The sequence below is a fragment of the Protopterus annectens genome, chromosome 1.part1, assembly GCF_019279795.1.
Source record: "Protopterus annectens isolate FY-2018-M chromosome 1.part1, PAN1.0, whole genome shotgun sequence".
In the NCBI taxonomy this organism is placed as follows: Eukaryota; Metazoa; Chordata; order Ceratodontiformes; family Protopteridae; genus Protopterus; species Protopterus annectens.
This window is the reverse complement of record NC_056726.1, coordinates 335,581,205-335,606,865: the sequence shown is the minus strand read 5'-3', so window position 1 is coordinate 335,606,865 and position 25,661 is coordinate 335,581,205.

Below are 25,661 nucleotides of genomic sequence, written 5' to 3'. Positions count from 1 at the left end.
TATTTCTCTGTGGTAGATATTAGCAATGCTTTCTTTTCAATACCTATACATCCTGATAGTCAATATTGGTTTGCATTTACATTTCAGGGTAAAAGGTATACATATACTCGACTACCACAGGGATATTGTGAGAGCCCAACAATTTTTGCACAAGAAATGGCTAGCAACCTGGCTGGATTTACCCCACCTGGAGGTAGTCAAATTCTACTTTACGTAGATGGCATCTTGCTAGCAGCCCCCACCCAGCAACAGTGCAGGGCCGATACTGTAGGATTATTGAAATTTTTAGCAATACAAGGACACAAAGTAAAGAAAAGTAAGTTACAACTTTGGAGAAAACAAGTTAGATACCTTGGATATGTAATATCCAATGAAGGTAGAATACTAGATAGAATACTAGATGAGGAAAGAAAAACAGCAATTTTGCAAGCACCCAAGCCAACAACCAAGAAAGAAATTATGTCTTTCTTAGGTACAACTAATTTTTGTCGGAGCTGGATACCAAATTATGCTTTGGAATCTGCTCCACTGACTGACTTGATATATAAGACACCAATGGCAGCACAAGACATCTTACAATGGACAACTGAAGCAGAAACGGCTTTCTGCAGGTTGAAGCAGTTGATAGCTTCTTCATTAGTTTTAGGACTTCCAAATTATCACAAACGATTCTTTCAGACCATAGATTGTAAGCAAGGGTACATGATGTCAGTATTGACGCAACAACATGGGGACAAGCAGTGCCCCATAGCTTACTATTCATCACAGTTAGACCCAGTGGCGCGATCTTTGCCTTATTGTGTACAAGCAGTAGTTGCAGCCACAATGGCAGTACAGGCTTCGGCCTCAGTGGTGTTATTCCACCCTCTCACATTGAGAGTGCCTCATGCAGTTGCAGTATTTTTACTGCAAGAGAAAGTAGCATACCTTTCTCCTGCTAGACATCTTTCATGTATGACTATACTGCTGAGTCAACCTCATATGACAATTGAACAATGTACGACATTGAATCCATCAACATTACTTCCAACTCCTGCGGAGGGCACACCACACAGCTGCCTACAGGAAATTGAACAATTAGCTTTACCTAGACAAGATCTTACAGATATGCCCTTGGATAATGCCGAGGTGACATATTACGTGGATGGCTCATGCAGAAGGGGTCCTACAGGGAAGAATCTGGTAGGGTATGCAGTAGTTACAGACACTGAAATTTTAGAAGCTCAATCCTTACCACACAACTTATCTGCACAAGCAGCTGAACTGATAGCTTTGGCGAGCATGTACTTTAGCAAAAAACAAGTGTGTAAACATATATACTGACAGTCAGTATGCTTTTTCTACGGCACATGCATTTGCACAACAATGGAAAAATAGAGGAATGATAACATCCAGTGGAAAACCTATTAATCATGCGCAATTTATTTTGGAGTTATTAGAATCTATTCAGTTACCTACCAAAGTAGCTATTTGTAAATGTGTAGCTCATACAAAACAGCAGGATAGGATTTCGAAAGGCAATGCACGAGCTGATGCAGCTGCAAAGCAAGCAGCCTCAGACTCAGAAACTTTACTTTTAAATGAGGAATTACAACCCTCTGAGATTTTAGATTTAGACATGTTAAAAACAATGCAGACTCTTACTACAAAAGCAGAAAAACAAAAATGGGTAAAACGAGGTGCAATTCCTGAGAATGGACTGTACATTTCCAAAGAAAGAAAACCGATATTGCTGTCTAATTTATTTAGATATGCAGCTTTGTTGAGCCATGGGCAGTGCCATGTCTCAACAGGGGGGATGGTACAGTTAGTAAATCGAATATTCCAAACATACGGATACACAAACTACACAAAAAAATTTTGTGCAGCTTGTCATACTTGTAACAAGCACCATGCAAAAGGGGCATTTAAAACCAAGCAAGGAAGTTTTCCTATACCACCATACCCGTTCCATACTATTTGTATGGATTTCATAGAATTAAATAAATGTGAAGGGAAAAAGTTTTGTTTAGTTATTATAGACATGTTTTCTAAATGGGTAGAAGCTTTTCCAACCAAAAATCTGGATGCAGCAACAGTGACAAAAGCCCTGATAAAAGAAGTAATCCCTAGATTTGGCATTCTGGAGAAGATTTATAGTTACAATGGCACACATTTTGTGAATCAGACGATTCACCAGCTTGGGAGATTTTTTGGTATCTCCTTGAAGAACCATTGTGCTTACCACCCACAGTCAGCAGGACTGGTGGAAAGGTACAATGGTACCCTCAAGAACAAGTTAAGGAAGCTAGTAGAAGAGACTCAAAAGAATTGGATATACTGTCTGCCTTTAGCACTGCTTAGTATGAGAACGGTTCCAAATGTAAAGGGTCTGACTCCCTTTGAAATGGTTTTTGGGAGAGCATACTATGTGCCTCAGTGGAAAGCTCTCATGCCTGCAGAGCAAGAGGCTGACAGTTCGTTAGCAGAATATATGAAGAAATTGTTAAGGAATAAATCTGTTTTGCAGTTTAACTCTTTTTCAGATAAGGAACAGACCAGACCGGTGGAAGCAGTCTTGGCTCCTGGGACGTAAGTTTGGATGAAAGTGACGAAAAGGAAGAATTGGGCGAGTCCAAAGTGGGAGGGACTGTACCAGGTTCTGTTGGCAATGCCTACTGCAGTCAGAGTAGCTGAGAGGATGTCCTGGGTTCATTTAACACATTGTAAACCGGTAAAGAACTTTCAACTTGATAAAAACTTTGTGACTGATATACAACTAGACTGAGATGGCCAAAAACAAAGCGAATAGAAGTTTAGATCAACCCCAGAGATGTTGCATAATCATTTTGTTGTGTGTACATTTATTAACTGTAATTGTGACAATTTTCCTCTTGCTGTGGCTTATGCTACACACAACCACACAAGTGAAAGTGGGAAGGCGTGATGAAACGTCTATAGACTGGCATCCAAATTTTAACACATACCTGGCCATGAAACGTGTGTATGCAGAGACTATGAACATTTCAAATTGCTGGGTTTGTACAGCTATACCAACAGCATATGGAGGACTGGTAATGACTGCTGTCCCTTTGGGGATAAATGAGACTTGGGAGAATTTACTTTTCGACACAGGAACTGTGAGATCACAGGACAAAATAGCTTTATTTTTACCTGTCGCACAAAAAGGAGTTGTATGTTTCTACAAAAATGATACTCTCCAGGTGGGCTGGAGCAATTGCAATATAACCATATCTTACCGATGTTATATTAAGAATAGTAATGGCAATACTTTTTGCAATACTAATTATCACTCGTATTTGAACTCATTGAAAACAACTATGAGTAACATTCAAAAAAATCCAGTTTTGTTTAAACAATTGTCAGTTATAAATCAGAAAATGTTTCATGCAGGGTTAATGCGTATTAGTACTAAAGTAGAAAACTGTTATTTTATTTGTGGGAAAAAGGCATACAAATGATTACCTGAGAATTGGTCTGGCAGTTGTTTTTTTGGGTTACTTGGTTCCGGCAATAAGACATACTGCAGAATTACCTTTGGGTAAGATACGAAACATAAGGGAAACAGCTCGAAAATCTGAAGGTCCAGTTAAGAAACCTGTGAATCCAGTTGGGAAGATCGAAGCTGGTTGGAAAGACCATAATTCAGTAAAAGACAAAAGTGAGTTGACTCATATGGACTTGAGTGACAGTGTTATATCCTGGGCAGGAATACTCCCAGCTTATGGAGCAGTCAACATTTATGTAGGATCTGAGTGTATTTAAGTATGTGAAATGCTAGTATCAAAGCTAGTTTAATAAGCATGTGAGTTTGTAATGCATTCACTCATATAACAGAAGGGATAAATTCATGTGTACAAGTAGCTTCTGAAAGTGCTTTTGAAAGCTGACCCTGGCAGCTGCCAGCTCAGCAAGCTTAATGTTTATGCTTTTCATAAGTGATTATCTGCTGGGTCAGGAAATTAAATGTGTAAATCTTCCACTCCTTCCTGATGAGATAACTTGTCCTTGTAAATAATTAAATCTTCCTTTCCTGATGGAGTAACTTGCCCTTGTAAGATAAAAACACAGCTGGTGGGAAAGTGAAACAGTGAACAAAGAGGTGAATTTAAAGACTGAATTTGCTATTGTATTCAAATTGATATGAGACCTTTAAGAAGTAACTTTACAGAAAGACATTATGACTGACCAGCTGGATAGCAAGGCCGTATTGTATCTAAAGGAAAAGTTTTTTTAAATGTACTGCATCAGCATTATTAGATGAATAGAATACTGTTAGTAAAAGTGATGTAGATGCCTTGTGACTAACCACATCAGTAAGGTGGGCATAACTTGAATGCAAACACTATCAAATATTCTGTACTTCCTGCATCATGTCAGACAAAATTCTGTACTTGTATGGTTTTTTGCCTCCTGGTGTACACTAGTAAACTTTTGAATCTGAACCTCCTGTGTATTGAATTTTTGATTTCATTTAACAATGATCATAATCATTAATTGTATATACCCCAGCACCCCAGCACTACCAGGTTATAACTCACACCATGCGTTTTGGCCCCAAAACTCGGACCGAAGCACAAAAGGAGGGGGAGTATCTATATGCATCAAAGATACCTACACCTCCAGGTTAGTGGCACTGCACGAAGCATCAGAAACCATCCATGTGCAACTAACAGCGAGCAAAACTGCCTTTCAGTTTGTAGCCTGCTACAGAACACCCTCCCTATTACAGGAACCCCACTTGGCATTCCTGAGAACACTGGAGAATATGAAGGTCTCTCCAAACACTATGTTATTGGGTGACTTCAGCTACCCAAACATTGACTGGGAAAAACTACACTCAGCCCCATACACCCTCGCCCAACGGTTCCTTGAATTTATAAACTCTAACACAATGGAACAACTGGTCACCACTACCACAAGAGGGAACAACATATTGGACCTGGTCATCACCAACATGGGGACTCTATGTTTCACACCAGAGGTAAACCCCTCATTGGTAAGATCAGACCATAAACAAATTTCCCTGGACATCCATATTCCATCCCCACCCCCAGCCAAGGAAATCACTGTAAAGAATTTCTCAAAAGCCAACTTTGCACTTCTCAAGACTGAGGTGGAATCCTTCAAAGCCCCAGGGCCAGAGGATAATACAGCCCAATCCGCAGAATCCTTTACAAATGCATTCTATAAGCACCTGCAGGAATGCATGGATCGTGCTATCCCAAATAAAACCAAGACTTACTCCTCCAAAAACAGGAGACCGGTCTGGTGGACCCTGGCCATAAATAAGCTATACAACAGAAGGAGGAAGCTACTACATGACAGAGCAAAATCCCAAAAAGGGAAGGCATCTCTGATCAATATTAGCAAGAAACTTCGATCCCTCATAAAATCATCAAAGGCCAGTTTTGAAAGAAAAAATTGCCCTAGACACTAAAGATAATCACAAGGCCTTCTTTAGTTATGTCAGAAACATGGGCAGAAACTCCCAGATATGCTCTGAATTGTTGCATAATGGTACAAAATATACCGAACCTACAGACATAGCCAACATCCTGGCAGACAGATTCAGCACAAACCTCTCCCCCTTCCCCAAAGGAAAACGCCTATCCCAACTGAATGTAACTTCCTGACTGACATCACAGATGCACAGGTGAAAGCTTCCCTCTGCAAAGCAAAAACACAGCATCTATGGGACGGACGATTGTCCCAGGCTGTGTCTTATGAGCTCAAGAAGAACTGAACCCTCACATTAAGTCACTGTTCAAACTTAGCCTTACTACAGGATATGTACCTGAAGAATGGCGTACCGCTACAGTGGTCCCACTCCACAAAGGTGGTGCCACAACGGACCCTGAAACTATCGCCCCATAAGCCTGACTAGTCTGGTCTGTAAAGCTATGGAGCGATATCATGGAACTCATAAACAAAGACATTGGGAGCCTCCAGACACTGGACCCTACCCAATTTCGGCTTGTTAAGGGCAGATCTTGCCTCTTAAACCTAGTTGATTTCTTTGAAACAGTTACCAAAGCCATAGATGAGGGCAAGGTAGTCCACACAGCCTACCTGGACCTCGCAAAAGCCTTCGACACAATATCCCACTTGGTCATCATAAATAAGCTTACCAGCTTAAATATCAACCCCTATATCACAAGATGGGTTGCAAACTGGCTCAGAGATAGAACCCACATGTGGTCAGAATCGCAGGTGCCATGTCCAAATCAAACCAGTTACAAGTGGCATCCCACAGGGCTCAGTTCTGGGACCTCTCTGTGTCGGTGTATACTTCTCTGAGGTTCAGGCTAAACACGGGGGATTATGGCTGACAAAGTTTGCAGATGACAGCAAAGTGGGGGCCATAATCGAATCTCCAGCTGACACAAGCATCCTCCAAAAGGGTCTCACAGAGACGGATGCTTAGTGCCAGAGCCACGGCCTTAAGCTAAATGCTAAAAAGTGCATAGTCATCCCCTTTGGGAAAAACAAGGTGCCCACAAATTACCACATAGGTGGTAATCCATTAAGTACGGAAGAAGTAATTAGAGATTTGGGGACCAACGTAGATAGTAATCTCTCCTTTGATAATCACGTTGCCAAAGTGGTTAGAAAGACCTTCTATATAGCCCACCTTATCATGAAAGGGTTCGCATCTAGATCAAGAGAGGTCATTGTGCCCCTCTACTCATCACTCATCAGGCCCATAATTGAATACAATGCCCCTTTTGGGATGTACCTTACACAACACCTGCAGCAGCTGGAGAGACCCCAAAAGTACCTCACCAAGAGGATCATGGGCTACAAACAGATGTCCTATGCAGCTCGACTAAAGAAACTCCAGCTTTACTCAGTTGTTTACCGCCTACTCAGAGGCGATCTATGCCTGATGTACAAAGCCATGTCAAACCCAGAATTAATGGATGTGCTCCAACTCAAAAAATCCAAGTCCCTTAGAGCTACACGCTCCAGGGACCTAAACCTCAGCACAAAAATAAATAGGACATGCTGGAGGGACAGATTCATTTCCCAGAGGCTCCCCTCACTCTGGAATAGAATCCCAATTCATGTTAGACATAGCCCCTTGCTGACCCTCTTCAAGCGAAATTTGGACGCGTGGATGGGAAATCGCAAATTCAACCCTGGGATCTCTCCTGTGTCCCTGCTAGACAAAGGCACAGTAAACTAATCTTAAAAGGGTACCTTCTGTGACCTACTTTACAGAGGCACAGTAGGCTAATCTAATAGGGAGGTGGAAGCCAAATACACTCTGGCTAGGCTTATAAATGCCCTAGGGTAGATAGCCTAGTATCTACCTATGAACCTATGAACCTATACGTTACTTAAGTTACAGTCTATAGTCAACAATAGTAATGTGATTGTATATAATAAAGCTGCTTGAACAGAACCCGCAAAGATTTGTTTATTCGTGTCCTAACACGAAAGCGACATGGTGTCAGAACCAGGATGGAAGACAGAAGAATATTCTGAGCCATGAGATGTAAAGATGACAACGAAGGTAAAACCGACAGAAAAGAGCACAGTCATAGCCAGAAAGAATCAAAGGTAATTAGAAATAAAACAAATAATTTAATCAATATAAAAGACGATAAAAGGGGGCGTTACAAGGGCACAAACTGCATTATCAGCAAGTGGAAAGCACAAAATGTTTGTTAACTAAAGAAAATGTTTAAGATAAAATTATCTGGTGAAATTATTAACTGTAAAGCAAAATGAGTATGTTTAAAGCAGAAAATGAGTATGTTTAAAGCAAAACAAGTGTGTTTAAGGCAAAGTTGGGCATGTTTAGAGTAAAACGAGCACAAGAAAAGTACATTGGGCATGAAAAGGGCTTAAATAAGCAAAACGATTACAATAAGAAAAGAAAAGGGTACATTAAGCAAAATAAAGCAAGGCAACTGCATGTGTTTGGGCAAAGTGCTGTGTTTGGGCATAACTATGACTTAGTATCGTATCAAGGGCGTAACTAAAGTTATTTGAAGTATCTCAGAGTGTGTAAAAGGGCTTACAGTGTGCACTTATTACTGTGCATGTATTTCAAAGAGTTCATTGTCTGCAAAGTGCACTATTTAATGCAATCCAGTCAAAGTATAGCTATTTCAAAAAAAGTTATTGTGCTGGGTGTGTCTATTCACAAAGTGCTGCCATTACAGTGTGCTTCTTGTACTGTAAAGAGTTGCCTAGCAAGGTACTGCCATTTTGGGGAGATTTCAGTGTGCTGTATGCAGTTACTTCAAAGGTTATTGAGTTTTGGGCAACAGATGTTTGATTTATTCACATTGTGCAGTTGCTAGACATGTTTCTTACACTAAGAGGTGTTTTCTTGCAAAAGATGACCTTACAAAAGTATCACAGTGTTCGTGAGTTATTCAGTCGCATCGTAAATTTCTCGAATGTTTCTTAGAATGACGACTTTAACAAGTGATGCTGCATGACTGTAGCATTTCTGCCTTTATCAATAAAATTCTGAAAAATTAAAAGAAATTACATTAGGACTTCTGCCTTTACCAATAAAATTCACAAGTGATGATAAATTGCTAGCATTTCTGCCTTTATCGATAACATTCCAAAAAGCATTAAAAATCCAGAGAAGTTATTTTGCAAAGTTCATTAAAGTATTGAAAATATCAAGAAGTTTATTTTACAAAGTCCAATTATTTGTAAGTACTACAAGTTCCTTCATTCACATAATTCCGATAAGTCCAATGAGAATATAAGTTCAAAGTACGAAGGCATTGGACAAGTTCTGTTTATGCCAGAAACTTCTGATTATATGTATGTGTGTATATTCATGCTTATTTGCAAAAAACTCCTTCACTGGTATGTGTTAATATGGCAGACAGATTTTGAAACCCCCTACCACTTGTGTTTGATTAGAGTATTGCACATTACTGGAGAATATTTGAGCAAGAGTACAATATTTTCATACACGCAGCTTATGCAGATAGAGATGATTGCACCGGGGCATTCATTTTGCTAAACTTAGCAGGGTCAGAGGCCATAGAAAGAGAGTGTTCATTTGTGTATGCACCAGCAGTGCATGATGGAAAAGGTACAGACCGCCATATTGCTGTACAAGCTGAATTAAGGGAAGACCCCGAGTGCTTGAAGCACAAGTTTAGAGAAATGTGCAACCCCCAGACGAATGTTACATTAGAGAGGCATTTGTTTTACACGAGAAATCAGAAACCAGGGGAATCATTTGCAGCTTATATAACTGACTTGAGAAACAGAGTTAAGACGTGTTGGTTTGGTGATCTAAAAGATGAGCTGATAAAGGACAGGCTTGTATGTCATGTTAATAGTGCTGCTGTGAGAAAGGTTTTACTTTGTGACAGTGATTTAACATTGAGCAAAGCCATAGAGATGAAGTGACAGAAAAACATACAAATATGCTTGCGAGTGACAAAAGCATGGGCTGGCTCCAAAGCACATGTAGACAGTATGCAACACATGACAAACAAGAACAGGCCTAAGCACATGGCAGCCACAGGATTTCCAAAGAAGCCACGAAGTTTTCTAGAAAGTTCCATCAAAAGAGCAAGCTCCAGCACCAGCTCAGTGCAACACAAATGTGACTCAGCAAAACCCAAATTTAGCTTTATTGTTAACTGTCAAAATTGTAGTGTGAATCATGAGTCTAAAAGAGAAAAGTGCTTAGCATTTGGTTAGCAATGTCACAGGTGGAAAAAAAGGAACCATTTTTAAAAGTTTTGTAAATCAAGTAAGCCTCATGCAGTTGCAAAGAAAGGTCGCACAAAAAAGCAAGTTGATTGAGTAGAGGCAAAACAGTTAGCTTTCTATGTAGATGGTGCATCAATGGTTGGTGAAAGAGTTGATGCAGTAAACTTATTGATAAGAAGTGAAGTGTTTTGTACAGTCTGGATTAATGGAAAATCCACAGAGCTCAAAGTAGACAGTGGGTCAATGTGTAATGTCATATCAGTGGACACATTTGCAAAAGTGAGAACTAATGAGTAACTTAATGTAACCAGTAGTGCGAGACTTGTAGCTTAAGGAGGTGAAGAAATTCAAAATGAAGGTTCAGTGATATTTTCATGTTATTTGGCCAAGAACTGTTACAACTTGTTATTCTACATAGTCCAAAAGCCAGTGCAATCTTTATTGGGTCTCAAAGATAGTTTAAGAATGAATCCGCTTTCTTTTGCTAAAGAAGTTCATTAATTGTATATAAGTTACTTAAGTTACAGTCTATAGTCAACAATAGTAATGTGTTTGTATATAAAAAAGCTGCTTGAACAGAACCCACAAAGATTTGTTTATTTGTGTCCTAACATGAAAGCGACAATTTACAAGTACAAATCTGGCACCAAAAGAATGAAAGTACCTCAATAAGATCTCCCGGTCAGAGACTGATGTGCTACCTCAGTCTCTGCTTATGTACAGATGTTAAATTCTGAGCACAGGCAAGAAAGACTGGCAATTCTGAATATGTTTGTGGTAGACGCTGGTTGCAATGTTAATGCAGTCAGTACCAAAACAAATCAGTCAAAAAGGTCCATTGCAGTGCTATTAGCAAGATTCTGCTTGTCCACATGAAGGCCCACTCTACCGCATGAAAGAGGATGACCACATGTGGGAGTCTGACATTAAGGACTGCCCTCAACAACACGGAGAAGTTTTGAGTAGCCTTGTCATGTGGGAGCTGAACTGGATGCATTATCTTCTGTCTCTACAGGGGATACACCAGGTTGATACTCTCTTATGTCAGTAACAGATTGAAATGGCATGGCAATGCCATAAGCTCAGTGGTATTCAAAACCACCATGTTTCCTCTACAGTAATATCTGAGATGCAGGCATTAAAGCATACAATACAAGGTGTATTTGTTCATATTTGGCACATACACTTATCTGTACTATTGTTGTAGGGCTGGTAGATGGGATTTTTGCATATTAGCAGTTTTACACATGGGTCTTTATCTGTCTGATTTTACAGATCCTACAATCATAGCAGCCTTGACTGTGGGATAGCGAATACCTGATGTTAATGCTGCACTGAAGACTGGTGATGGTGATTAAAATTGTACAATCTGCAGCCACAGTCCCACTAATAGAAACTGTAACTTTAGAGGGGTCAATGTCACTCATGTCCTTTGACACAACTCTGTTGCCTGTGGAACCAGCTCCAACCTCTCTAAAGCCCATGGAAAGATAGGTCATGCTTGACACAAGCAGCAACATCATTCTCTGACAAAAGAGCAGTAAGGAGTGGTGCCACCACAGAGCATGGGGACGTTGATCAGGAATAGTGGGCTAGTGGCCAGAAACTCCATGACTCATGCTCATTGCCCGAACTGGGTGTTACAGTAGGAATTACACAACAGATGTGCAGGATAGTCATCCAGGCACAAATGTATTCCACCACTCATGGCAGAGATGAGAGGTGTACTGTATAGCCTGTGTGATGACATATGTGAGGGTGTGCAATAAACAGCTCAAGTGATTCCTTGTTTGACAGAGACCTGGGTGCCTCCCCTGCCTTCATGGGTGCTGTCTGTCTGTATGTGCCATAACATCATTGTTGTGGACCCACTCATCATCCTTCACTGTGGATACAAAGTAAAGGGCTGAGTGCTGATCCTAGTGTGATGCTGCATGGCACCCTGTGCAGATATAGTCTATGTGATAGTCATGCACATGGTATGTCCAGATGGTTACGGCCTTTCAGTTCAGCTTTACCCATGTTGTTGGGTATTGGTGTTATGGTATTCCTCGGAGAGGAAAAATAAAAAGAAGCACAAAACCAGCTGAACCATCTGGAAAGACAAATACCCCTGCAAATTACAACATCAATAGCACATCCCTAAGAGTAGACTCAAAAGTGAGAGATCTAGGTACACAAATAGGCAGTAGCCTGAACTTTGACCGCCATGTGTCCACAGTGATGAGGAAGTCCTTCTATGTGGCTCAACCTATAAGCAAAGGTATGGCATTCAGATCCAAGGAATTTATAGTTCAACTGTACCCAGCCCTCATTAGACCAATAATCGAGTACAATGCACCATTTGGAATGTACTTGACTATGCACTTACAGCAGCTGGAGCAACCTCAGATGTTCTATGCAGATAGGCTAAAAGACCTATCCCTTTACTTTGTCTCCTACTGACTATTAAGGATTGACCTATGCCTGACCTACAAGGCACTCACAAATCCAGCCATGATAGAGCTGCTACACATCCACAAGTCAAACAGCTCAAGAGTCACCCAATCTAGGGATCTAAACTTAGTCAGATACTCAAACAACACATGCTGGAGAGACAGATATGTGTTCCAGAGATTGCCCCTTCTTTGTTACAGGCTTCCTATTCACATTAAGCAGAGCACTTCGCTGACCCTCTTCAAATGCAGTTTAGATTAATGGATGGGGTATCCCAAATTCACACCTGTGATAGTGTCTATGTCGTCTATGGACAGGGGCAATCTGTAGAATACTGAATGTATAGGCACAAATCCATGCCATCCTCTTGCCTCTAGGGGCCATATATTGGGTAAAGTTGGGTTATATAAGCGAGGCTTGTAAGGGCTATTAAGCTGTTAGCCTAGTAATCTCCTATGTACCTATGAACCTATAGTAAAACTAAAAAAAAATAGCCAGTCATCTTTATATAAAAGTTAAGCACTTTCATCCAACTATTATCAAGGAAGTGCTTGATAATAGTTGGATGAAAGCACTTGACTTTTAATAAAGCCTTGGTAAAGATGACTGGCTATATTTTGGTTTTCCTGAGAGAAGAAAACCTTTGGCTAGGGACAATCAACAAAACCCGTCCCAGCTACATGCACACAGTGCAACCATATCTGCAGGACTTTTGTCCCCTGTAACCCATATTGACCAACTACCAACTAGATCTGGACACATAACGTCCTTAGGAAAGATATCTTCGTCCCTGCGCAGTATACTCATCCTGCCCCCTAATCACCCAACCTTGTCACTCATTGTCTTCCACATCCCTACTCTCCAGTCCTACCATAGTACCTATTAATAATCTATGTCACTGTGCTCCTCCTCATCTGCACATATGATAATAATTATGCCCTGCCCTCACTGTTGTGTTATATAGGTGGGTTATGCCCAATGCTCAACATGTTCAGTCAATGAAATATACAATACAACCTTGGTTTAGTATTGCATGCATCAGTTTTAATGAATTGCGTGCCTAATCTCATCCATATGTATCGCCCAAGTGCTGGCCTTTGGCCAGTGCTGTAGCATATGTCACCTGGCTCTACTCTCACATGGTCTTTCCCTGCAGCCATGTTTGTCCAGCAACTCCTCATATGGCAACAACTCCACTGTTGGCTCCAGTCCCTCTGTTGTTTCAATGGAACACCCTGTTCTATTTGATTGCATGCTCCCATGTTGTGCAGAATTGCATAGACATCAAATATCTTGCTATAGTTCTTCAGAGCATACTGTAGTATGCCATTAAAGAAATCTAAGTGCAGAAATGGGCCTTCAGCAAAGCAAACGCACACTTGATGATGTTGCATGTCTCAGTCAGTGCAATTTTCTACTGCATCTCTACCATGCTTTGGGGGTTGCATATCTAAGACATGTCCCATGGTTCTAGGGAATTTCTGGAATCACCAATTAGCTGTTCCTGAAGGAAGTTACCCTGCACAAATCACTGACAGTTGACTGATATATGTAGGAAATGTGGAAACTATCTAAATGGTTCACAAACACATTGTATATAATACCACATGTGTGGTACACCACTTGGCAATTAATATTGTAGAAACCCTTTTGGCTGATATACTGGTTGATGTCCATGTGCACAAGATGATACCTTGATGGTGAAGTGGGTGCAGGTGCAATCAATGACCCCTGGACCTTCCAGGAAATAGCTATTTTGCAAAATTCTCACTTAATAGTGATCCTCTCTTGTATAGTCAATGAAAACCACATATGCTTTTTTCACATGCTGCATCATAACATCAAGGAACTGGGGTAGTTATTTATGAAGTGGATACCTGAGATATGCCCATGGTGTCCTCTCAGTCACTGAAAGTTTCCTATAGTAAGTGAAGTCAATGTTAAACATAGCTCATTGTCCACAAGGATCAGTATTCCTCCCACCTTGTGGAATTCCATGAGAGGATGGCATATATCTACAAGATTCCATATGTCATCTTTAACCACATGATAGTATCAAACTATACCCCTGTCATGGAGGTGACAGCATGTTAGGCATGGTCTGATCCATCTGAGATGCAGTGGGTAAAGATAAGCAGCATCATGGCTACTGCCTTGAAAATGACCCATCAGATATACTGTTTGGCAAATATAGCTGCTAGTCCTACCATGTTAACATGGTTTTTGTCTATGTTCCTCAATAAATGATGGTGTAGAAACTTGTTTGAAGCCATGGCTCACTGCAAAATTTGTATACATTCCTGAATTGCACTGCCATGTTATTTATCCTCATTAGCATTTGCCATTGAGCTCATTTATATAACATTTCCATATTGTATGGTTACTTGTATAAGATGCTGACCATTCAGTTTCACGATATTACTCATCGGTGTTACCCCATCTCTGAATTGGCTCGATTGTGCACATCTCTGCTTATTACACAATTTCACATTACACATTTCTCTGGTTCATTTCTGAATCACAGCCAGAAGTTTTTGGAGGGAAATTATATTACTCCTCAATAGCACAGACTCACTGTAAGCGACACGCTACATACAGAAAACTACTTTTTAGCTATCAAGAAGATGATGATCCAAATGGCTTATACACTATGTTACCCCTAAAGCACTAGTTGCTTATAGATTATCCCACCCCTTTACCATAAAAAGTAGGCATGCCATAGTCTTTGGTGCCCTAATACCAAGGTTACTCACTCTTTGCCACTGCTCTGTATTCTCAACAAATGCATGCCTCCTCCATTGGGCATAAAATAAAATAAAATGCTGTGCTTCATTCATCTTAGCCCATCACATGAGCAGCACTGCCTTACCATAGTGAAACCAAGCTGGTTACCAGTCAAAACTAGAGCTACATTCCTGCTAAACATGTTTAAGTTACTGAAGGAGTGCCATTACCCAGTTCTTAAAAACTGGTTACAGTTTTCAGAATCAGACTATGATCTCAGGAACTCAGATACTTGCCTACTGATAAGACCACCTAATACTGTAACTACAAATAAAAATGCATTTGCAAAAGTAGCACCAGAACACTGGAACAAATTAACTCAAAGCCTTGTGTATGACAATTCTCTAAAAACATTCAGGAAAATATTACCAAGAAAGACTCCCAATGTCAGTGTTTTCACAACCATGAATAATACATACACTGTCTCTACTGTATCAAATCTTACCAAGAAAGACTCCCAATGTCAGTGGTTTGGCAACTATGGAGAATTCATACACTGTCTCTATTGAATCCCCTTACCTCCTGATTTTCTACCAGTCTCCATGCACATATGACTATTCTTCACTACTGTTCAATCTTGTTTATCGACTTAAAATAAGCACCAAGAGTCTTCACTCATTACGCTCCCTTTTTTGTACCCAAATTATCACTATTCCTTCTCACTATTTAGCTTCATGTACACTGTTTTGTACATACCACTCATTACAGTATATTCCTCTATACACCACTGTGCTACCCGGCAGGACCTATCAACTCCTTCAGCCTATCCCTCATACATTTACTATATTTTGTACATACTAGTCATTCCAGTGAATTCTGCTACTGAATCCATGTATATATCTCACTTCATTATCTTGTATGTCTTTCAAACATTTTGTATTTTTTTATATCCATTACTGTAAAACTATTATTGCTTAGAAAATACTAATAGGATTTATAGGACAGGCTCGTATCAGAAAACTCCTTATTTTTGGCAAAAAAAGAAAAAAACTCAGAGATGAGGACCAAAAAAGGTTCTTCTTTCTAAAATGTGGTAAACTTCTTGCTATGAATGTAGTGAGCAGCTTTCAACAGTCTAAATACCACAGACAGAGAGCTGAGCTGATACCCTTCAGTCCTGACCGCAAAGTACCACTACTACACTACTCGGTTAGTACTAGACTACTCAGTTATCATCCAGTACTGCACTACTCAGTGATCAGAAAATACTACACTACTTAGTGACTGGCCAGTATTGCACTATTCAGTGATTAGCCAGTACTGCACTACTCAGTGATCAGACAGTACTACACTACTTAGTGACTGGCCAGTCAGTGATCAGACAGTACTACACTACTTAGTGACTGGCCAGTATTGCACTATTCAGTGATTAGCCAGTACTGCACTACTCAGTGATCAGACAGTACTACACTACTTAGTGACTGGCCAGTATTGCACTATTCTGTGATTAGCCAGTACTGTACTACTCAGTGATCAAACAGTACTACACTACTCAGTGATTGGCCAGTACTGCACTACCCAGTGATTGGCATCTGCTGATTGTTCTCTATGACACTTTGTAGCTGGGGAAGCTTCCCTTTTGCCCTGCACTAACTAAGCCTCTGCATTTTTATAAAATCTAAATTTATCTCTGTAAAGATTATAAACTCTATAACAAAGTTTTCTGCTAGCCACACTAGGGTATCTTCAGCTACTGAAAAGGACCGTTTTAGGTCTGGACTGTATCTCAGCTAGTTTGATGGATTCATGACTTACTTTTGGGATGTAAATTATGCAACCATATCTGCAGGACCTTTGTCCTGTTATTAACATTGTGCATTGTATATGGCTTAGTTCTGGCAGCTTTTTGTTCCTTGTGTTCCTTTGGGTGTTCTGTCTAGTCTAACTATGATATATGTTTGTAGAGTTAACTTTCAGGTTTTGGTGTGCTTTTTTAACAGGACTATGTGATATAACTATGTTCAAAGAGTTGTGCAAATGCTTAGAGATGACCAACCCTTTTACATGTAGTCAGCACTGACATAGCAGTCTTTAGAAAGTTCATGGATAACCATGGAACTCATATAGCATCTTGAAAGAATCTAGTTTTTGCATAAAATGCTTTTACTGGGATAATACTGTATCAGTTTTGATTTGTTATTATCTTAGCAGGGCCAGAGATGGTTCATACATTCATAGGTGAATACTAGGTTAACAACTACGAGGGCCTTTTTAAGATGGGATGGGTATTCCCAGACAGTTGTAGCAGGTGTTGTATCCGGAGTGTAAAAGTATTTTCTTGTAGGGATAATGTAGTCCTGCTCATGCTTGCAGAGCCTCTAATATCTTTCTGTATTGCTTACAGCTCAGTTTTGTTTTATGTATCACATACCTTGTTAAAGCCAAAGGAGCTGTTCTGTTGTCCCTCCCATCACCAGGGGTTCTTAGCAGGGTCATGGTGACAATGGGTGTACCACCACCATCACAGATGTCATCATCTGATTTGGGCTTGTTTGGTTGGCAATGCTCAGTGCCATGTCTCTATCCATCTACCCTCCCATTCATACACAGTGAGCTTGTCAGTCTCCCATGCTGTAGTATTTCTCTGACCATTTAAGTAAACATGCCTGTGTCAGTTGCATTAACACACCACCTGGTATTGATTCAACATGGTTCATAGGTTCATAGGTTCATACTAGGCTATCTGCCCCAGGTTTATAGCTGTGTGTGTGGTGTGTGTGGCTTACCATAGGATGAGAATACTATACTATTTAGTTTGCTGTGCCCTCTGTCCAGCAGTGACTGAGAGATGATGTAAACCTACAATCTCCCATCCACTCGTCAAGATTTCTCTTGAACAGAGTCAGTGAGAGGAGTCTGCTCCTCACATAGACTGGAGGATTCTGTTCCATAGTGTAGGGAGTCTCTGGGTGATGATGTCCCTCCTCCTCACATCCTATTTATATATCCGTGTGTTGGTTTAAAGTCTCTTGCTCGTGGCTCTGGTGGAATTCCGGGTTGGACATGGCCTTGTATGTGCAGGCACAGATCACTGAGCAGCAGACGTATGCGACTGATTGGGCATGTGACATATTTTTGAGCCTTTATCCTTTTTGGTGAGGAACTTTTTTGTCTTCCAACTGCTGCAGGTGTCGGGTAAGGTACATTTCGATGGGGCGTTGTACTATAAGAAGTGAAGAGTACAGGGGTACAATGACTGGATGTGAATCCCTTCATGATCAGGTGGGCAATCAGGAAGGTCTTCTAACCACTTTGGCAATGTGTGTGTGGTGAGAAAGGAGAGGTACTGGTCAACCCCCAGGTCCCTCCTGAACTTCTTCCGTGTTTAATGGATTACCACCTATGTGGTAATTAGGGGTTACTTGTTTTTCATCAGGTTGTCACCGTGAAAAACTTATCAAAAGCAAACTTCACGTTACTTAAGACCGAGGTGGAAAGTTTCAAAGCCCCCATGCTGAAGGATAACACTGTCCAAGCTGCAAAATCCTTTACTAATGCATTCTATGTGCACCTACAAGAATGCATGGATCGTGCCATCCCATACAAAACCAAGACTCACTCCTCCAAGAAAAGGAAACCAGTCTGGTGGACTTCTGCCATAAACAAGCTATACAACAGAAGGAGGAAACTAGTACAGAACAGAGTAAAATCCCAAGAAGGGAAGACATCCCTGATCAGTATCAGCAAGAAACTATGATCCCTCATAAAATCATCCAAGGTGAGCTTTGAAAGAAAAATTGCCAAGGAATCCAAAGATAACCACAAGGCATTCTTTAGCTATGTCAAGAATCTAAGTGGCAATGCATAGATCTGCTCGGAGTTAGTGCAGAATGGCACAAAATACACTGAACCAACCGATATCGCCAACAAAAATATATACAATTCTATCCAAACTTTTAAAACAGCTAATGCGCAAAACATAAATTGTTCAAAGAAAAAAAGAACGCACACGCTGTGCCATGGCTGTAGACTTTATTGAGTAAGTGCTTTCAGGGATACAAACCCTTCATCAGACTAAAAGAACAAACTCATTCACTAAATTTATACCATTCCAATTAAGAGCCCCATTAGTAAAAAATAATTCATTAAAGAGGCAGTGACATCTAAAAACTTCATAGGAAATATCATAAAAAAATACATTCTTTAAAAGCTTTATAAAACACATAGGGCTGCAATACATGTCTCAAATATAAAAAGTACTAAAAGGAACAAATAGTAAATAACTAAACTAATGTTTCAGTGGTCATGATTTTAAAAAAGATTTTAGGGACACCTTATTATTGAAGCCTGGTGGTTTATATGCAGCATAAAGCAAAATCCACTTCTGCTCCGGGGCCTCAGTCTGTTTCACTAGGTCACCTCCTCTCCTATTCTCACACAATACCTCTAATACAAAAAAATAAAAAATATGATTAGGACCTTCATTTTTGTTATGTACAGCAAGGCCACTGCTCTCTTTGCAATTCCTAATATCTCTGTAATACTCAAGTATTCTATCCTTGAAATGCCTATTTGTCTTACCAATATAGTATGAGAAACATATAATACAATATGCAAAATAAACAACACTGGCAAATGAATTTCCCATTGCACTAAGGATAGGTTGGCGTGGCTATTCCATCTCAATGGTCTCCTCGGACTCCGTGTACTGCGGTTCTTGAGCGTCCCCTTATAGGAATATAAACCACCAGGTAGGCATTGTAAGGACCATTTTAAAAAGGTTTGAAGGCCTATGGGCACAGCTGTGCCAATAGCTACGCCAACCTACCGTGGTACATGTGTCGTTCTTTTTTCTTTGCCCACACAGGCTGCTACTGCATCATAGTGGCACACAGCAATGTTTATTCCACTGCACAATAAGACTAACTTGGTCTGCAAGGCTATGGGGCTCATTCCCCATTCTGGTATTTTAGACAAGATCACCAGCCTGAACATAAACCCTTACGTCACAAGATGGGTTGTCAACTGGCTCATGGACAGAACCCACATGGTGAGAGTTGCAGGAGCTAGGTCCAACTCTAAACCGGTTACAAGTGGAGTTCCCCAGGGCTCAGTCCTAGGACCCCTCCTGTTCAGCATATACTTCTCAGAGGTACAGGCAAGCACAGGAGGACTATGGCTGACCAAGTTCACAGAAGACTGCAAACTAGGGGCTATAATTGACTCTCTGGCTGACACAGACATCCTCCAAAAGGATCTCACTGAGACGGATACCTGGTGTCAAAATCATGGCCTCAAGCTAAATGCCAAAAAGTGCATAGTCATCCCCTTTGGAAAAAAACAAAGTACGCACAAACTACCAAATAGGTGGTAGTCCCCTAAATACGGAAGATGTAATAAGGGATCTGGGGACCCAAGTAGATAGTAATCTCACCTTTGATAATCACATTGCCAAAGTGGTTAGAAAATTCTTCTGCGTGGACCACTTAATCACAAAATGGTTAGCATCCAGATCAAAAGAAGTCATTGCGCCCCTCTACTCATCACTCATCAGACCCATCATAGAGTACAATGCCCCATTTGGGATGTACCTTACAAGACACCTGCAACAGCTGGAAAGACCACAGAAGTACCTCACCAAGAGGATCACTGGCCTCAAACAGATGTCCTATGCAGCTAGACTGAAGAAACTCCAGCTGTACTCGGTTGCATACCCCCTACTCAGAGGTGATCACTGCCTGACATACAAGGCCCTGTCCAACCCAGAATTGATGGACATGCTCCACCTAAAGAAAACCTTATCCCCTTGACCCACACGCTCTAGAGATCTAAACCTCACCGCAACAATAAATAGGACGTGCTGGAGGGATTGATTTCTGTCCCAGAGATTTCCCATGCTTTGGAACAAGATTCCAAGCTACATTAGGCAGAGCTCCTCACTAACACTCTTCAAAAGAAACCTTGACGAGTGGATGGGAAACAGAAAGTTTACCCCAGGGATCACTTCAGTGGCTCTGCTGGACAAAGGTACAAGGAACTAATCTAAGGGGGCGGCGAAAGACAACACATTCTGGCTAGGCTTATAAATGCCTTTGGGCAGATAGCCTAGTACCTACCTATGTACCTATGAACCTTGTGTATTCCTTTTGGAATGATGAGGAGGGGTATGCATAACATGGTCTCCACAGTGCCGTGCAGGTCACCATTGAGTGGTCGTGTCTGCCATCTCCTGCTTGAGCTCTGGGCAGTGCATATTCAGAGAGTTGTTTCAGTCCAATTTTGCTCCCCTTGCATTCATATTGTTTGCATCTTATGATTTGTGCTGCTGTCCCTGATTAGGTGGCATGTAATCTTACCCCTTTGGTTTATACCTAACTGCATTTTAATGTTCCTGAGCCTGTACCTTCTAACCAGTGTAACAGACAATTGCTTTTGCTTATTATTATTATTATTATTATTATTTATAAATTTGTGCTTTGTTGTGCTCTTTTTCTCCATGTATGTTCAAATTTTATAAAGTGTCAACCATGGCATAGTGCACCTGCTCCACCATCACTTGCTGGGTCCCCAGAAATCTCCAGGCCCTTCTACCTGAAAGGTAGCAAAGGTCACGTAATGGAGGAGGTGAACTGCAGGACTCGCTAGAGCCTTCCAGTACTCATTCTCTGGTGGGAAGTTGGTATAGGTTTCTCACTGGTAGGACGTATTTGGAGGATGGGTCCTCCTGCATCACCTGGCAGGAGGTGTATGGCCTGCTGATGGCCTTTCTGGATGAGCAGCTGAGCATCCATATTGACAGCCTGGAGCACATTTTCAGGCATCTGGCAGAGTCACACAGCTTCCTGGTCCCGATCAGTGGGCCACTGGTGGCAGGGCTCAGCAATACAGGAAGTCATATTCTCTGTCCTCATGTTTCATTTCCCTCCTCGGGTAATAGCCCAATCCTCCCTATTGCAAACTGTACTCCCGCTGTCTCTCTTTGGTTGTCCTTAATGGTATCCCCTATTTCTGTCAGCACCTCACCAGTTAATCTTTCTCTGGCTTTTGTATTAGTCTGTCTGCCCCTGCTGCCATCCTCATACTTTCTTTCCCACCTATACCTTCCCCACACGACGTTTCACCTCCACCCTTCTTAAAAATATAATAAAATGAACAGTAGTCCCAATATATATCTATATATCTATATCTATATCTATCTATCTATCTATCTGTCTATCTATCTATCTATCTATCTATCTATCTATCTTTCTCTCTCTATATATATATATATATATATATATATATATATATATATATATATGTATATATATATATATATATATATATATATATATATATATATATATATATATATATAAATAGACACTTGTTCTATCCCTCCCATACTCATATGTACATGTGCTCTTGGATTTTTCTTTTCTGGCAGGATTTCTGATGGCATAATCACTAGATCAGGCTGACCTTATTATATACTTCTGAAGGAACAATTTACTCAAGCAGAGGTAAGACACTGGTAACAAATTATTCCACAGCTTCTTGTTGTGCCAACAACAGTAAAATTAGTAGTTGTTAGTAGATATTCATAATGTCACATGCTGCATTCTGTTTAAACATTTCTGGTGTCCTTGAGTTACCCCATTCTGCTTCGTCCAGTCCAGTCCAGTTCTATCAGGTAATCCAGACACATAACCTCCCTTATATATCTTGGCTTCTTCACCTTTCTATTATAAATGTTGTGTGATGAACTTCGTTTTCCTGCTTCCTCCTTTGGAGACAAGACTCTATATGATGGCATTGAGTGTTTCATCACAGAGGATAGTGTGACAAAACACTTGCAGGCGTAGACCACCTTTACTCACTTCTGCACCTTTCTTTTTCTTTTCTTTTCTTTCTTAGTTCAGAGCCTTCATTAAGAATTTAACAATTAGTCGGTATTACTGACATACCACAGTTAGCAATCAGGAGATATCTTCAAATGTGACCCCCGTTTGCTGCTGCCTAACTGGACTACAGCCATTGCTTTGAGGTAGCACCTATGACTACTTCAGCATTAAATGGAATTCTGAAACACCAGAGAAGGCTTGTCATAATTTGCCTAATGGCTGCAGACACATTTCTTCAATACTGAGAGACAGGTTTTGAAAAGTATATACTGAGGAGGATAAAGTGATCAGTGAGCAGCATTTCTCCTCAATACATATGCCACTTGCTCCAAAGGTTGTACTCTGCCCTTTGGGAGGCCAAGGGTCATTTTATCTCCTCTTCGAAGTATATCCTCATGGGCCATGATTTGTTCTATGTGTTACAAGTTATAGTAGCCCCATGTTCTACTTTTGTGGTGCAGAACTATTATTTAACTTCTTCTTCATTTATCCACAATTCAGAACTAATAGATTGAGAAACAATAACACATCCTAAAATAGAAAAATATCCCTTTATGGGGGCAAAGCCCTGATATATACCATACAGAGGATTGGTCTAACATTTATACTTAAAAAAAAAACATTAACTTCACAGTTGCTGTATTCTGGAATGTTAAATATCCAAACATAGTAAATATGGATGGAAAATGTTAGAACTGAAGTGGGAAATAAGATTTCTGATGAGTGAAGTACTGAGCAGTTGTGAATCAATGTCTGGTCAGGCAAACAATAAGCATACTATAATTTCTTTGCCTCTGAATTTTCAGGTACCCGTCTTTGGCTGAATTTCCCATACACAATAATTAATAGTATAATTCCTGTGACTATGATATTCCAAGTCATTTGTTTTTGGCTGAAGCTAGTATATAAAGAAAGGGTTATTTTTCAGATCAAAATACGCTCCTTTAATAGAACAGTTATACATTGTATTTATTTTAGGAAACCAAAAACAAAATGTTGAGCTGAAACAAGGAGCAAAATGCAGCGTAGTAGACGAATATTGTAATGAACATTTAAGTGCTTTCTTCATGTTGTAACAAAGAGACTTCTTCAGAACCTTAGTTACAACCCAAGGAAAGCGCTTAACTGTTCATTAAAATATTCTTCTACTACGCTGCATTTTGCTCCTTGTTCCAGCTCTGCATTTTATTTTAGAATAACTGAATGTTTATTTCTAATAGTATTCTATTTTCATTATGCATTTATGATTACTGTTTCACAGACTATACATCTACCACTGGGACAGACAACACTACCATAACCTAATCAATTTTCTTCACTGTATTTACTAGCCTTCTGTAACTCATATAGCTTTCAAACTTGGCACTTAGTTCATTTTATAATTAACCTCAAGCTGCTTATTTTATTTAGCTATTGCTCTCCAGTTTGTAATTCTACATGTATTTATGGTGAAACAGATCATAGTCCTGTATCACTTAGTTAAACAATTCTGCACCAGATAACATTGTGTTTTTAAGAAACCACCTATGTAAACAGGTGCATGCCACTTGGAAAATAGCAAGTCACCATTTGCATAATAGTGTGTGTGTGTGTGTGTGTGTGTGTGTGTGTGTGTGTGTGTGTGTGTGTGTGTGTGTCTGTGTGTGTGTGTGTGTGTGTGTGTGTGTGTGTGTGTGTGTGTGTGTGTGTGTGTGTGTGTGTGTGTGTGTGTGATACGTGCAACCTATAACAGCAAGCAAACTGGACATAGCCTAAAATAATGTGGGGACAAAGACCCAAAATCAGGGATAATTTTTAAATATTGATCTTATAAACTGAGAAAGTTGCTAGAATACATGGTTTTGTATTAATGTGCATTTTTGAAGGATTTGAAGTCTGAAGCTCAAATGAATGTCATTGTTTATTGACTTCATTCCTCAGTGATTTGCCAGAAAATCACAAATGTTATCAGAAATAGACCAAACCTATTAGTCAAACATCTGGACATTCTGCAAAATTCTGGACAGTTAACAGGTATGGTGTTTGTCCAGATGACAAAGTACATTTGCAATATATACATTTACTTTATACAAATTCAGTTCACTTTTTCATGATATAAGAAAAAGCTGGGCTGAAACATAATATTTTCAATGCAAAGTATTACTGCTTTATACTGATAGTTGGTGTATAAAAGTAATAAACTATTTAAAACATTTATTTTGTCTTTACTGAACTTAATCGCAAGTGATAATTCACTAAAGATGTTTGAAAAAAAAAGTATAGGACTTACGGTACACTGATTAGTTTCATCTCTAGGTCCTGGACCCTGGCTCTTTTTAAGACACTGATTGATTTCTTCTGCCTTACCACTCTGTGATTTTTCTGTTTCAGGAAAAAAGAAACATTTTTATACATGGTTTGAACTGCTTATTTAGTTCAGAAGGATATCAGTCAGTATATACAATGGTGTGAAGCTTGACAGAAAATATAAGGGGAATCGCATCAAACAATACAGTTTTAACATAATGCAGAACTCCATAATTCTAAATCGGATTTCTACAAAATAGCAAACATTCTATCATGAAGGCACAAACCTTATACCAGAAGGTCACAAATAACTTATTTCTTGAAATTAATATTTCATACATGTTGACAAACCAAAATCAACTTTACTCAAAGAAAATGCAAATGCTTTCTTTAAAAAAAAAAAAAGATCCCCCTACCTCTTTTTCTTAATTATATTAACCCCCTCCCCTCCCTGGGATTCATTAAATTCTGTGTAGGCTTCATGCAGAGCCTACATGAAGTGTTACGGCAGAAGCGATGTTGCTCATCATGCTGCATCACCCAATGCATATTAATGAGGCATGGCGCACCTTAGCAAGGTTTTGCAGCTCGCAGCAGTGTTGCTGGCCACAAAACCTTTTAGGTAAA